This window comes from Phyllobates terribilis, unplaced genomic scaffold (assembly GCF_046119375.1).
Source record: "Phyllobates terribilis strain yellow unplaced genomic scaffold, ASM4611937v1 Scaffold_764__1_contigs__length_703092, whole genome shotgun sequence".
NCBI lineage: Eukaryota > Metazoa > Chordata > Amphibia > Anura > Dendrobatidae > Phyllobates > Phyllobates terribilis.
Genome location: NW_027363524.1, coordinates 419,202 through 434,008, shown reverse-complemented (window position 1 = coordinate 434,008; position 14,807 = coordinate 419,202).

Genomic DNA, 14,807 nt, shown 5'->3' with positions numbered 1-14,807 from the left:
AAAAAAAGTAGTTCTTCTATTTTTTTTTCTCTTTACTGCATATGTTAGTTCTTTTTATATTTTGATAGATCAGACTTTTAAGGATGTGGACATACCAAATTTTCTTTAATTGTTTAATTTGTGTTTAATGAGGGAAGACCGCACCAGATCCATGATCATTAAATGAATACATCACCAGAACATTCCATCAGTACATGAATGGCACCAGCATCCTCATCAGTACTTAGATACAGCACCAAAATAACCATTAATACACTAATTCATTATTAGAACCATAATCGGTAATTGAATATAGCACTGGGACCATCATTATTAATTGAATACATCGCCAGAACCACCAACTGCACATGAATACAGTGAAGAGCAAAAGAGTATCAATCTTTTGAACTTTTGACTTTCAGGCTCCATATCTCACCATCCACTACTTATTTTATTGTGAGACTACCCTCATTTTATAGACAATCATCTTGTCTATCTCATATATAAACTTGAGTTGCAACTATTTGGCATATGATTAATTATGCAGATTCTTGTCATGTCACTGCACTGTTACTGTTTTGCTCCTAAAAATCTAAATACAATTTTTTATTATTTTATTAGTATTTTGTAAATCCACCTTTAGCTTTCAACACTGCCTGAATCCTTCTGGGCATGCTCTCGATCAGATTCAAACATGTCTTGACCGACATCTAATTCCGGGTCTCTTTTACATGTTCCCAGTTGGTGCATGCTCTTCGACTCGCTTGGATATGTATATAGTTTTTTATTCCATTCTACCCACAAGTGTTAAATTGGATTAAGGTCTGAGGTCTGTGGGGGCCAATCCAGCACTTCGACTTCATTGTCATTGAACCATTTATTTGCCAATCTCAACATATGCTTTGGGTCGTTGTCCTGCTGGAACACTATGTTGTCCTTTTCATACCGATGGTACTCGAGTGTACAAAGTAATTTGTCTTGTAGGATACTCACATATAGCTCAGCATTGAGACCACCATCGATTCTGGTAAAGTATCCAACGCCTTTAGCTGTGAAACAACCCCATATCATCAGGCTTCCTTCACCGAACTTGACAGTTCCTTCAATTTCTCCATCCTTTAGCCCCATTTTCCTTTGTTTCTTCCAGACCCATTTTCATCCATCATAGCCTAGTCTATTGACTTTTGTCCCATAGCTCCAAACCACCCGTTTCCTATCTTCTACAGTTCACTTTTCATACCTTTTTGCAAACTTGTGTCGACGCTTCTTATGATGATATTGAAGTCGATGCTTCTTCATCTTTTTTTGAGCTACCATTCAAGACTTGTGTAACATGCTTTACACGGTGCTTCCACAGACATCTGTGATCTCACTATTACGAAACTTACAAGTCACTCCAGCCCGTGATATTGGAAGCAGACTTTGCATCCGTAAGTATGGCAAAAGAGGTGACGGGGAATGCATGATTGGAGCAGTAGGCTGGTACTCAAAAGGAGTTGGATATGATAGAGACCTTGAAATGGTCTGGGAAGAAGTGCTCCCTGAAGGACGATACATTGCATACCGCATAGACTGCTCTTATCTAGGAGCGTCATCTGAGGTATCAGTGAGGAAGTGGTGGGTGCTGCCTTTCATGGTAATTGTAGGGTCTTGTGATGGTGTAGGTGTCTATCTGCCCTTTTTGACACCCTCCTGGTTAGGTAAAATGCAATATCCAAGTAGTTGTTGGTGAATTAAGACCCATGAGAACAATGAACATTTCTTCACTCCACATTTGCAAGTACAACTCCCTCTACCTTGATGGTTTTATCATTTAAAATAGTATTTTTCTTTTCACTTTGACTCTTAACACAGACCTTGATTTGTATGTTTCTACAGAAAGAAATTCATAAGAAATGAGGAAACCCCTCCGTCGTCTTTTGTGGCTTTTGAAAGTGACGTTTTATGAGTAATTTTGACAACATATAATAAGTTCAAGTTAAACTTCACTTAAAAGCTATGTTCACACATGTTGTGTTTTTTTAGCATTTTTTGCTGCAGATTTTTATGCAAATTTTCAGTTGTGTTTTGCAGTACCAGCAAAGTCTATGAGAAACCAGAATTCTCTGTTCACACATCATGCTTTTTTGTTGTTGTGTATTTTGTGCCTTGGTTGGGTTTTTGGAAAATAGAGCATGTCACTTCTTTCAGCATTTTTGTCAGTGTTTTTTCACCCATGGGAAATAATGGGTGGTTGTAAAGGGAAGTGTCCCAGGTTGTACATGTATATACGTATCTGCATGCTAGCCATGCTTGCAGATAAGTATACATGTATATATTGGCCCCACATCTCCCCATGTGTTTCAGTCTGTTTGCTGCTGGAGGAGGTTTCAATAGAATGTCCAGCCATGTGCTAAATCAGGTTTTGCGAGTATGGTTGGACATGAACAAAGATCTTAGCCAGTGGGCGGGGAATAATACATCATTTCCTGTGACATGAAGCTGGACACTGGCTGGACTTAAAAACCCAGAATGCACATGTGCTAAGGCCCCTTAGACTCTTGAAGATGGACATAACAACACATGGCTGAGTATCTCTCTTCCCCTGTAACTTCTTTACTTACTAGCCCTACATACCCTGTACTAACCCTCCTAGATATTGATAGATATATATAGGCAAAGTTGGTATATTTGGGTGGGCCGATATTGCATGAGTGATTAGCAAACGTGGGTGGAAAATATATTAGGTAATTGGGAATTGTGAATCCGTTTTGTGTACTGTGTTAGTGTGATACCTAGTAGTATATTAACTGTAGACTTTTGTGTAATAAATACCTTTTATTAGCACACGGTTTTGTCTCAGTTGGTATATAGTATAAGGCACAGATAACGTTAGTGGAAATTAATTATTAATAGTCAAGTTTGATGTTAATAGTTAATATCGGACCTCAGTAGAGGTGTAGGAGAGTGCCCCCATTAATTACTGATATTTTGGAGGAAAATCACATCCTTATACAGTGGTGAAAAAAACGCTGAAAAAATGCACCAAAATTTGCAGCAGCGTTTTTGATGGTGAAATAGAATGGGGTTCTTTTTTAACAGAACTTTATGTACATGCATAAATAGAGACAGGACAGTGAAAAAAATCGCTGAAAAAACTCACAAAAAATGCATCAAAAAACGCAGCAAAACGTTTTTGACGCAGCTAATTTCCTGCCAGAGATTGTGCTTTGATGCAGTTTTCTGAAGCTGAAAAACACAACATGTGTGAACACAGCCAAAGTAAAACTTAAAGGGTTTACCCGCAAAGTTCATTTTAATCAATAGATCTTGATAATAATAAATTCCACAATTGGATGTGTTTAAATAAAATGTTCCTGTGCTGAGATAATCTTATAAATGGGCCCCTGCTGTGTACTGTGTAATGGCTTTGTCTGACGGTGCAGGGACATGGACAGATAATTCCACAGCTCCTGGGAAGGGGGAGACGCAAAAGAGTCTACAGACATTACAGGACTGGATCACAAAAAATTCTTTCTTTGAGGTAAAACATTTTTTAAAAACAGGCAGGGAAATGTTTTATCTCACATTCATTTTCAAGGAAAACGAACGAGTGCAATCCGATAAAAAATTGGATTCTACTTTGACCAATATTAATCTATGAGTTACCGCTCATCTGTAATTTTTTTCACAGCTGAAATCGGACTTAGAAAAAAAATCGCAAGTCAATGGGTGCGAGAAAAATAAAATCACACGGCTCTCGGACCTTGCGAGTGCCGTTCAATTTTTAAATACCCAGAATCAGTTAATTTATTTGAAAGAAACACACAGACTCCTTTAATAAATCTAAATTTAACTAATAACATAACACCCATTCCATTGAAGCCGATGTCAATTGAAATAAAATAATAAAGCATCATCATCCTCACCTGTCCCTGACGTGAATAAAATCATCCATTTGTTGCGCGACAGGTCTAGGTCTGCTACATCAAGATGGCAGGCTGTATTGTCGCAAGATACGACTATACAGTCTGCCATCCTGCAGAGACAATTAGCTGTGCAAGCTTGCGCACCTCAGTGTGCTGGCAGAAAGGTCATCGGAGTCCTTATCCAATGAACTCTGTTCACCTCACTGACATTAACGCATGTGCGGTGAGAACTTTCCCACAGCACTGCAGTAAAAAAAGAACACACTTTGTAACGTGTGTTTTCACAGCGCAAATGCACCCAAAAACACATGCATATAAAAAAAATGATGTGGGTTCCCCCCTACTTTTTATAACCAGCCTTTGTAAAGAACAGAGGTGTGCTCTTGTATTAACAAGATAGGAAGGTCCATAGATATTGGCCCTTTCCCAGCCTAAAAATAAAAGCCTGCAGTTACCCCAGAATTGGCGCATCAATGAGATGCGCCAACTCAGGCTCTTTGCTGGCTTTTCCTGATTGCGATGGTGCAGTGGCAATTGGGGTAGTAGTTTTATCAGGTTGATGTCAGCTTTGTAATGTAATGATTGACAAAAGTCTGGGATGGGCTGAAATGTTTTGTATGTGGACCTCCATTAAAAAGAACTTTTCATCAACCACGTGAGTGACGGGATTCGTCATTTTAAGCCTTGTAATGTCAGCTGGCATCAAAACCAAGGGTTAGTAATGGAGTGGTGTCTATCAGACATCCCCATTACTAACCCAGTAATAAAAAAAAAACAAAAGCACACACACACACACACAGGAAAACATAGTTTATTTTAAAGAACACTCCCCCACACCTCGTTCACCTATTTATTAAAAAGCAAAAAAAAACCCATGAAGATCCAACGTAATCCAGCCAATCAGAAGAAGTCCAAAAATGGGAACCTGAAAGACATAAAAGGAAAGTTAAATAAATAAAAGGAAGAAACTCTCGCTCATTCGCCAATTTATTTTTAAATTACAATCTCTGCACCTGCGACGTGACCCATTGGGGTTCCCACGACATCTAACGATTCTGTACAGCAAGCTATGGAGCGTCGTTTTGAGAACCATGCTTCATAGGTCACTCCCGGTTATGTCTCACAACCGATAACGTCAGTAACTTAGTAATGTCATCGCTCATGAGTAGTGTTGAGTGATACCTTCCGATATCAGGAAATATCGGATCGGATTGGATCGGGCCGATACTCAAAAAGTATCGGATATCGCCGATTCCGAATCCGGAAACCAATGCAAGTCAATGGGACACAAATATCGGAATGAAAATAAACCCTTTCTTTCCTTGTAGGTTAATTCCACATGAAGGAAAACAACTAACAATAATGTAGAATGTATTGGGGGAGGGGGTTGCCCAAATCGATGGGAACAGTGCTCACAGTGAAACATGAAAAGCCGGCAATTCAGCAGCGGCATACACCGGTACCCGACAATTTATAATAGAAAGAATAGAGCTTCACACATAGATTAGATAGATAGAAACATGTCAGTCACATATGTAAGAAGTACAGTGACAGTGTTGCTTACTGTACTTGTCATTTAGTGTAAAGGATTTATTTAAAAAGATAATAGTGTTTTCATGCACGGTCTCTTTAAAAAAGCCGGCCGGCAATTCAGCAGCGGTACCCGACAATTTAGAACAGAAAGATAGAGCATTACACATAGATTAGATAGATATTATGTATGTGACTGACATGTTTCTAAGTACAGAGACAGTGTTGGTTACTGTACTTGTCATTTAGTGTTAAAATAAAGGATTTATTAAAAAAAAAATTGGCTTGGGGTTCCCTGTAATTTTAGGCTCTAGCGGAGGTTAAGCAGACGGCTGGGGCAGATGTTTGAAGTCTGGGAAGGGGGTAATACCCATGGAGCTTCCCAGGCTACTAATATCAGCCCCCAGCTGAATACCTAGCCTTTACTAGCTATTAAAATGGGGACCCCCCCAAAAAAATGACGTGGGGTCCCCCTTATTTTAATAACTAGCAAAGGCTAGGCAGACAGCTGGGGGCTGATATTAATAGCCCAGGAAGGGTGCCATGAATATTGGCACCCTCCCAGGCTAGAAACACCAGCCGTCAGCCGCCCCCAGAAATGGCGCATCCATAGGATGCGCCAATTCTGACACTTAGCCTCGCTCTTCCCACTGCCCTGTAGCGGTGGCAGTGGGGTAATAGGGCTGGGGTTGATGTCAGCTTATAATGCCAGCTGACATCAAGCCCAGGTTAGTAATGGAGAGGCGTCTATAAGACACCCCCATTGCTAACCCCATAGTCAAAGTTACAAAAAAACACAAACACCCAGAATAAAGTCCTTTAATTGAAATAAACACACAATTCTTTATTGTTCTAAATTAAACCATACTTACCATCACGCCCATTCCAGCTGAAGCCAACGATCTCCTGCAATAAAAGAAAAATAATAATGCAACATCATCCTTACTTTTCCATGGTTCCCAGGACAGCTCCAGCTCTGCTACATCGAGATGACGGGCTGGACCGCAGCAGAAAGCTGCCATCCAGCCTGACATACCGCAGACACTGAGAAGCGCAAGTATGCTTGCGCTCCTCAGTTTCTGGCTGTGACGGCATCCAGATGAGCCGACAATGAACTCAGCTCACCTCATGCACGTTACTGACAGCGTGGGAGAATTCTCCTGCGCATGCGGTGAGCATGAGAGAATTCTCACGCTGAAGCGCATAGCGCAGCAGAATTTTCCCACGCTGTCAGTGACGTGCATGAGGTGAGCTGAGTTCATTGGACATGACCTCGGCTCATCTGGATGCCGTCACAGCCAGACACTGCAGAGCGCAAGCATGCCTGCTCTTCTCAGTGTCTGCGGGATGACAGGCTTGATGGCAGCTTTCTGCTGCGGTCCAGCCTGTCATCTCGATGTAGCAGAGCTGAAGCTGTCGTGGGAACCATGGAAAGGTAAGGATGATGTTGCTTTATTATTTTTCTTTTATTGCAGGAGATCGTTGGCTTCAGCTGGAATGGGCGTGATGGTATGTATGGCTTAATGTAGAACAATAAAGAATTGTGTGTTTATTTCAATTAAAGGACTTTTTTCTGGGTGTTGTGTTTTTTTTAAATACTTTACTAGAAATTCATGGCGGTCATGTCTAATAGTGGCGTGACCCCATGAATTTCGGGCTTAGGGCCAACTGATAATGCCAAACTGGCCCTAACTCCTTTATTACCCAGTGAGCCACCGCACCAGGGCCCTGGATGAGTTGAGTACAGCGCCAGAAGATGGCGCTTCTATGAACGCGCCATTTTCCGAGGTGACTGTGAACTGCAATTTGCAGTGGGGGGGGAGGGGGCAGAAAGATTGGGCCTCCCAGCGCTGCGGATACCAGCCCCCAGCTGCCTAGTTGTACCTGGCTGGACACAAAAATAGGGCGAAGCCCCACGTATTTTTTTGTTTAAATTATTTCATGAATTTCCTGAAATAATTTTTTCAAAATTGACATGGGGCTTCGCACTATATTTGTGTCCAGCCAGGTACAGCAGGCAGGAACGGGCTGCCCCCAACCACCAGCTGCCTATTTGTACCTGGCCGGACACAACAATATAGTTAAGCCCTTTTTTTCTTAATTGTTTCATGAATTTCATGAAATAATTAAAAAAAAAATATGTGGTGCTTCGCACTATTTTTGTGTCCAGCCAGGTACAACTAGGCAGCTGGGGGCTGGAATCTGCAGTGCAGGGAGGCCCAAGCTTTCTGCCCCCCCCCCCCCCCGCTGCAAATTGCAGTCCGCAGCCACCCCCGGAAAATGGCGCGTTCATAGAAGCGTCATCTTCTGGCGCTGTACCCAACTCATCCAGGGCCCTGGTGCGGTGGCTCACTGGGTAATAAAGGGGTTAGGGCCAGCTTGGTATTATCAGCTGGCCCTAAGCCTGAAATTCATGGGGTCATGCCAATATTAGACATGACCGCCATGAATTTCTAGTAAAGTATTTCAAAAAACACAACACCCAGAATAAAGTCCTTTAATTGAAATAAACACACAATTCTTTATTGTTCTAAATTAAACCATACTTACCATCACGCCCATTCCAGCTGAAGCCAACGATCTCCTGCAATAAAAGTAAAATAATAAAGCAACATCACCGTTACCTTTCCATGGTTCCCAGGACAGCTTCAGCTCTGCTACATTCACATGACAGGCTGGATCGCAGCCGAAAGCTGCCATCCAGCTTGCCATGACGCAGACACTGAGAAGCTCAGGCATGCTTGCGCTCGTCAGTGTCTGGCTGTGACGGCATAAAGATGAGCCGAGGTCATGTCCAATGAACTCAGCTCACCTCATGCACGTCACTGACGGCGTGGGAAAATTCTCATGCACTCAGCGCTTCAGCGTCAGAATTCTCCCACGCTGCATGAGTTGAGCTGAGTTCATTGGACATGCACGTCACTGACAGCGTGGGAAAATTCTCACTCTGAAGCGCTGAGTGCAGGAGAATTTTCCCACGCTGTCAGTGACGTGCATGAGGTGAGCTCATGTCCAATGAACTCAGCTCACGTCATGCACGTCACTGATAGCGTGGGAAAATTCTCCTGCACTCAGCGCTTCAGCAGGAGAATTCTCCCACGCTGTCGGTGACGTGCATGAGATGAGCTGAGTTCATTGGACATGAACTCGGCTCATCTGGATGCCGTCACAGCCAGACACTGAGGAGCGCAAGCATGCCTGCGCTTCTCAGTGTCTGCTGCATGGTAAGCTGGATGGCAGCTTTCTGCAGCGATCCAGCCTGTCATGTGAATGTAGCAGAGCTGAAGCTGTCGTGGGAACCATGGAAAGGTAAGGATGATGTGCTTTATTATTTTACTTTTATTGCAGGAGATCGTTGGCTTCAGCCGGAATGGGCGTGATGGTAAGTATGGTTTAATTTAGAACAATAAAGAATTGCATCTTTATTTCAATTAAAGGACTTTATTCAGGGTGTTTGTGGTTTTTTTTTTACTTTGACTATGCTCCATTACTAACCTGGGCTTGATGTCAGCTGGCATTATAAGCTGACATCAACCCCAGCCCTATTACCCCACTGCCACCGCTACAGGGCAGTGGGAAGAGCGAGGCTAAGTGCCAGAATTGGCGCATCCTATGGATGCGCCATTTCTGAGGCGGCTGACGGCTGGTGTTTCTAGCCTGGGAGGGGGCCAATATTCATGGCACCCTTCCTGAGCTATTAATATCAGCCCCCAGCTGTCTGCCTAGCCTTTGCTAGCTATTAAAATAGGGGGGAACCCAAGTCATTTTTTTGGGGGGTCCCCCATTTTAATAGCTAGTAAAGGCTAGGTATTCAGCTGGGGGCTGATATTAGTAGCCTGGGAAGCTCCGTGGGTATTACCCCCTTCCCAGGCTTCAAACATCTGCCCCAGCTGTCTGCTTAACCTCCGCTAGAGCCTAAAATTACGGGGAACCCCACCCCAATTTTTTTTTAAATAAATCCTTTATTTTAACACTAAATGACAAGTACAGTAAGCAACACTGTCGCTGTACTTCTTATATATGTGACTGACATGTTTCTATCTCTCTAATCTATGTGTGATGCTCTATTCTTTCTGTTGTAAATTGTCGGGTACCGCTGCTGAATTGCCGGCCGGCTTTTTTAAAGAGACGGTGCATGAAAACACTATTATTTTTTTTAAATAAATCCTTTACACTAAATGACAAGTACAGTAAGCAACACTGTCACTGTACTTCTTATATATGTGACTGACATGTTTCTATGTATCTAATCTATGTGTGATGCTCTATTCTTTCTATTTTAAATTGTCGAGTACAGATGCTGAATTGCCGGCCGGCTTTTTTAAAGAGACGGTGCATGAAAACACTATTATTTTTTTAAATAAATCCTTTACACTAAATGACAAGTACAGTAAGCAACACTGTCACTGTACTTCTTATATATGTGACTGACATGTTTCTATGTATCTAATCTATGTGTGATGCTCTATTCTTTCTATTCTAAATTGTCGGGTACCGCTGCTGAATTGCCGGCCGGCTTTTTTTAAGAGACGGTGCATGAAAACACTATTATTTTTTTTAATAAATCCTTTACACTAAATGACAAGTACAGTAAGCTGAACGCTGCCATCCAGCTTGTCATCCTTCAGACACACTGCAGAGCGCAGGCATTATGGGAACTTCCAATTCCGGTATTCGATATTCTAAAAGTATCGGAACTCAGTATCGGAACTCCGATACCGCGAATATCGGTCTATACCCGATTTTTCAGTATCGGAATGCTCAACACTACTCATGAGACATGACCGGGAGTGACCCGTGAATCGACCTATGAGCCCATTCCAATAAAATGAAGGTAAACTATTTCATCAACTGTTGTGTTCAAACTTTTTATTGGTACTGTACATGAGCATCCCTTTATAGTGAACCCCTTCAGTGCTGTTACTTTTTCTTCTCTTTGTAATTTATTACTCAAGAAGCTGTCCTCTTTTCTCATATATCCTGAAGTTCTAAATGTTGCAGGGGTTGTCCGGTCAAAATGGATAAGTCTGCAGTCACACTGTGTGACTGCAGACTCATGAATCCCCCTAGCACAGGCACTTTGCGCTATGGGGATTTGCCGATATGAGACCCGGGACCGGAGGCTATGTATGTGTTACACATACCCCTGGCCAGTCAGCGCCGCCTCGCTTCGTTCACTTGTATGGAGCGAGGTCAGGCCCTGTCTAGTGCCGTGGATTGCCAGTAGGAGCTTCGACTAGAAGACGCAGCCTCGCTCAATACAAGTGTATGGAGAGTGAGGCCTGTCCACTGGCCAAGGGTATGTATAACACATGCATACCCTCCATTACCAGGTCTCATACTGGCAAATCCCCGCATCGCACAGTGCCTGTGCTGGGGGTTGGGATTCATAAGTCTGAAGTCACATAGAGTGACTGCAGACTTATCACTTTTGACCAGACAACCCCTTTAAATTTACTTGGTTTCATGTATGTGTATGTGAATGGTTAAAGTGGATCTGTCTCCAGATTTCACAATCCTTCCTCTTCTGCTACTGGTGACATCTCTCACTGCTAAGTGCAAACAAATACCGTGGGTATGGAAAGTATTCAGACCCCTTTAAATTTGTCACTTTTTTTCATTGTAGCCATTTGGTAAATTCTAAAATGTTCATTTTTTTTCTCATTAAAGTACACTCTGCACCCCATCTTGATTGAAAAAAAACAGAAATATAGATGACTCGCCCCCTGGGCCGTGGGGCACGCGGATCCGGGCGATAGGGAGACGATGGGGGTAGTAGTGGCGGCCCGGTCCCGCGGCTCAGGGTGGTCAGACCAATGGTAGTCTGCTACGTGCTTCAGATGATGTCCGACTACGCCACCCGTGGATTTGCGGTCATTAGGTACCGCCGCTGCAAGGCAGACCGCTGGGGCTGATGATGTGTGCAGCTGGGATGGTGTGACTCCCCACGGGAAGAGTGCGGCCCCAGGGCAGTGTAGTGGATGTAGGGGGTGATGGTGGTGAGAGTCCCAGTACCGGTAGTGCCGGAGGAGCGAAGGAGCACACGGACAACAAGTTACAGTCCAGGGTCTTTACTCACAGTTCGTTTGTTCCGGGTCACTTCCGTCGGCAGTGACTACCCGAGCCGTGCTGCGTCCACCAGGTGAGGGGCTCGGTCAACTCCCAGGCAGTTCAGGAGCATGGCACAGGACCCCCTTTAATCTTTTCTCTGGCCTGCCTCACCAGTGACTCGCTTTTGTCCAGCTGCCGTGGATCTGTGCGGTTAAACGTGGGCCCCGTCCTCCGCTGTCCTATATGGTGCCTTCCTAGCAGGTTTGATGAGGTGTCGCACCAATAAATGATCACGACGACCGGTCTTTGGCTGAGGGTAGTTTCTCCTCCACCAACTTGGGATCCGGTACCCTTAATCTGCCTGACCCTTCACCCTGGATTCTCGTGGGTTCTTAGGGTCCCTTCCACCTTCTTGTTCCTGAGCCCTTCTGTTTCTCTCTCTCTTCTTCTCTTTCTCTGTTCCTTTCTGTTCCTTTCTCGTGGAGCTGGGATGAGACTTAATCACAGCTCCCTTTCACCTCCTCTCTCTCTCTCCCTCGGCCTCTCTCTAGGCCCGCTCCAGAGTGGAGCTCCTACAGAGCCTCCACTCCCGGTCTTCTCCTCTGGCTGAACGAACCTAGATCTAAGATGGTGCCCACCTTTTATACCTCCCTCTGACCATGAGCCCAGGTGACCAGCAACCAATGAGCTCCTTCCTACGCTCAGGAACCAACCCCTATCTGCCCCTACAGCACTGGGTGTTCCACCCCCCTCCCCACTCCAGGCAGGGACATAGTCGGTCGTGCCTGCACTTCTGTCTAGTGGGAGCACCGTTGAGCTGTCCCTCGGAAATGGGGTGTGTGTGCTGTATGCAGCTAACTGAGCCCTGGTCCATACTCCATCCTTACCTGGGAGTGGAATATCACACCTCTGGTCTGAGGTGCAATACCCCTGTAGCGGCTGAACCCTCGGGTCGCTACATTCCCCCCTGGTAAAGCACAGCACGTCCTCGGGCTGGAAAAGAGCAAAAACAGTTGATTACAGGACATGCAAAACTTTTTTAATAACTTTTTACATTTAGAAACGGACGACATTGTTCAACTTCCTTTATGGGACACACTTTTCTTTTCTTGTCACACTATTATACTATTATAAAACACATGCTAATACTTCTGGAACTCTTTTGTCACTTATCATATAAAACGGTTTCAAGATTATGTAAAACATTTTCTAGCAGCATATTAAACTCTTCATATAAAACATTTTTAAGTAAAGCACATTCTTGAATTCTTGGTTCATGGTCGCGGTGCAACTTGCGACCAGGTGTTCTTTCTTCTTAAAGGTGCAACAGTCCAGTAAACTTGTCTTGAGGTAGACGTTGCAGTCTTTTTATAAAACCAGTAGGGGGCGCTTTAGGAAGCGCAACTATATACAAGGGGATTGGCCGCTCTCAGTCCTCGGCCAGTTTTGGGAAGGGAAATGGCTACTCACAGTCTTCAGCCTGGTAAAGGGAAGAGGGATGGCTGTTCTCAGTCCTCAGCCTGGTTACTTAGGGGATAGGGTAACAGTCAAACAGTCCTATATCAGTCCCAACGGGGACCACACTCAATTTAAAACAGTCCCACACAGTTCCTTTGTACCCTGACGGGTAACTATTTACATTGGCGCTTCTTCTTACTTTCTATCGTCGTCCTCCATATGCGCCTTGCTCCTCCTCGTTGTCTTCAGGCCCATCCGGGTCCTCTGGGTACTCAGCGTCCGAGTAGTGCTGTTCCTCCTCCTCTACTACTCTGTGGACGTGGAGGGCGTACCATCCCTTCACGCCTTGGTGTCGGGTGTAAGACACCACATCACCTGGAAATAGATCCCGCCCACGATGGCCTTCCGGCAGGTGACTCTCCACATCCCTCCTTGTCACAAATACATCGCTGATGGTCTCAGGGTCTCGGATGAAACCCCAGCCGCGCTCCATCTGGAACTTCACAACAGTCCCGGTGACTCGGGGACTGCGGGCAGTTCGGGGATCTCGCCGGGCCTTCATTTTCTGCTCCGCGCTCTGGACCTGCAGCTTCTCTTGCTTCACCCGCCGCTCTCGCTGCTCCTTCTCAAACATTTCCAGCTGTTGGCGGCAGGCCTCCCGCCGTTCGGCTGCGCCCGCTCGTGTCTCCCTTGTGAACCCCATTAGGTCCTCCCCGGTGGGGTCCCATTCAAACTGGGCGTCCTCCAATGGTAGCTGGGGGATTTCCTGAGGCGCCGGAGCAGGTATAAGGGGCTCAGATGGTACTTCAACCTCCGCGGGCGGGCTCCTCCGAAAGCGGGGGTTGACAAATTCGGGGGGCCAGATGAAAGACAGCCCATCCGGACTGGTGTGTTGGGCGAAGAGATCTGCGCCCAGTGGTGGTACTGCAGCAGCAGGGGGTGCAAGCGGGTTGGCGGCGCCCGGGGGCACGTGGCCTTGCGACCAGGCCCGTGCTGGTTGTTTCCTTGTTGCTCCCAGGGGTGGTACAGCGGGTGCAGGGGGTTCCGTCAGGGCAGCGGCGCCCGGGGGCGCTGGGCCTTGCGGCCGGGCCTGCGATGGCGGTTGGCCGAGCACGCCCGGGGTCAGAGGGCACGGCGTGGGGCGGGGCTCACTGGCAGTGTCGACGGCCTGGAGGCCGGTTGATGGCGGTGGAGGCACAGTGTCGACGGCGGGTCCAGGTGTGTTGGGCTCCGCAGCGGGGTGCAGGGGCAGATCAGCGGCCCCAGGGTTCGGGGTAGGGGCGTCTCCGTTACCTGCCTCTGCTGTCGCGGCTTCCTCCGCGGCGTCGTCTTCAGCCTCCGCTCTGTCTTCACTGCCCTCGGTGGCTGGTGTACCGCTGGATGTCGCTGGCGCCTCCTGCTGCAGGGCCACAGCCCGCCGAGCCACTTCCTCTTTCCACCCGGCGATCACGTCCTGCTGCGCCCGGACCATCCTCCGGTCCAGCTCCTCCAGCGTATATTCGGGGTCCTCCTTGGGGAGATGGGCTAGCAGCTCGGTGAGGCTGCATGGTGGTGTAGCTTGCAGCAGGCCCCTAGCCAAAGTACTGGAGCTGATTTCTTTCTCCATCTCTGGGTGTGGCCTGGCCAAACTGATCCAGACCACCCCCTGCCCCGCAGTTTTCTTCTCTTTCCGCCCCCATGGGGGGTGGTCCTGGGGTATTCTGCTGACAATCACTCTCAGGGGCAGCCCCTTCCTCTTTGGCGCCATTCTGGGACTCGGCCCACGATGGGAGGCGGCCTCCTGTGGTCTTTTGGCGCGCACATTATGGCGCTCGTTCTTCTAGGGCGGGCGCCATCTTTAGTACAACTAAACAGTCTCTTTTCAGGCGCGCAGTACCCGTT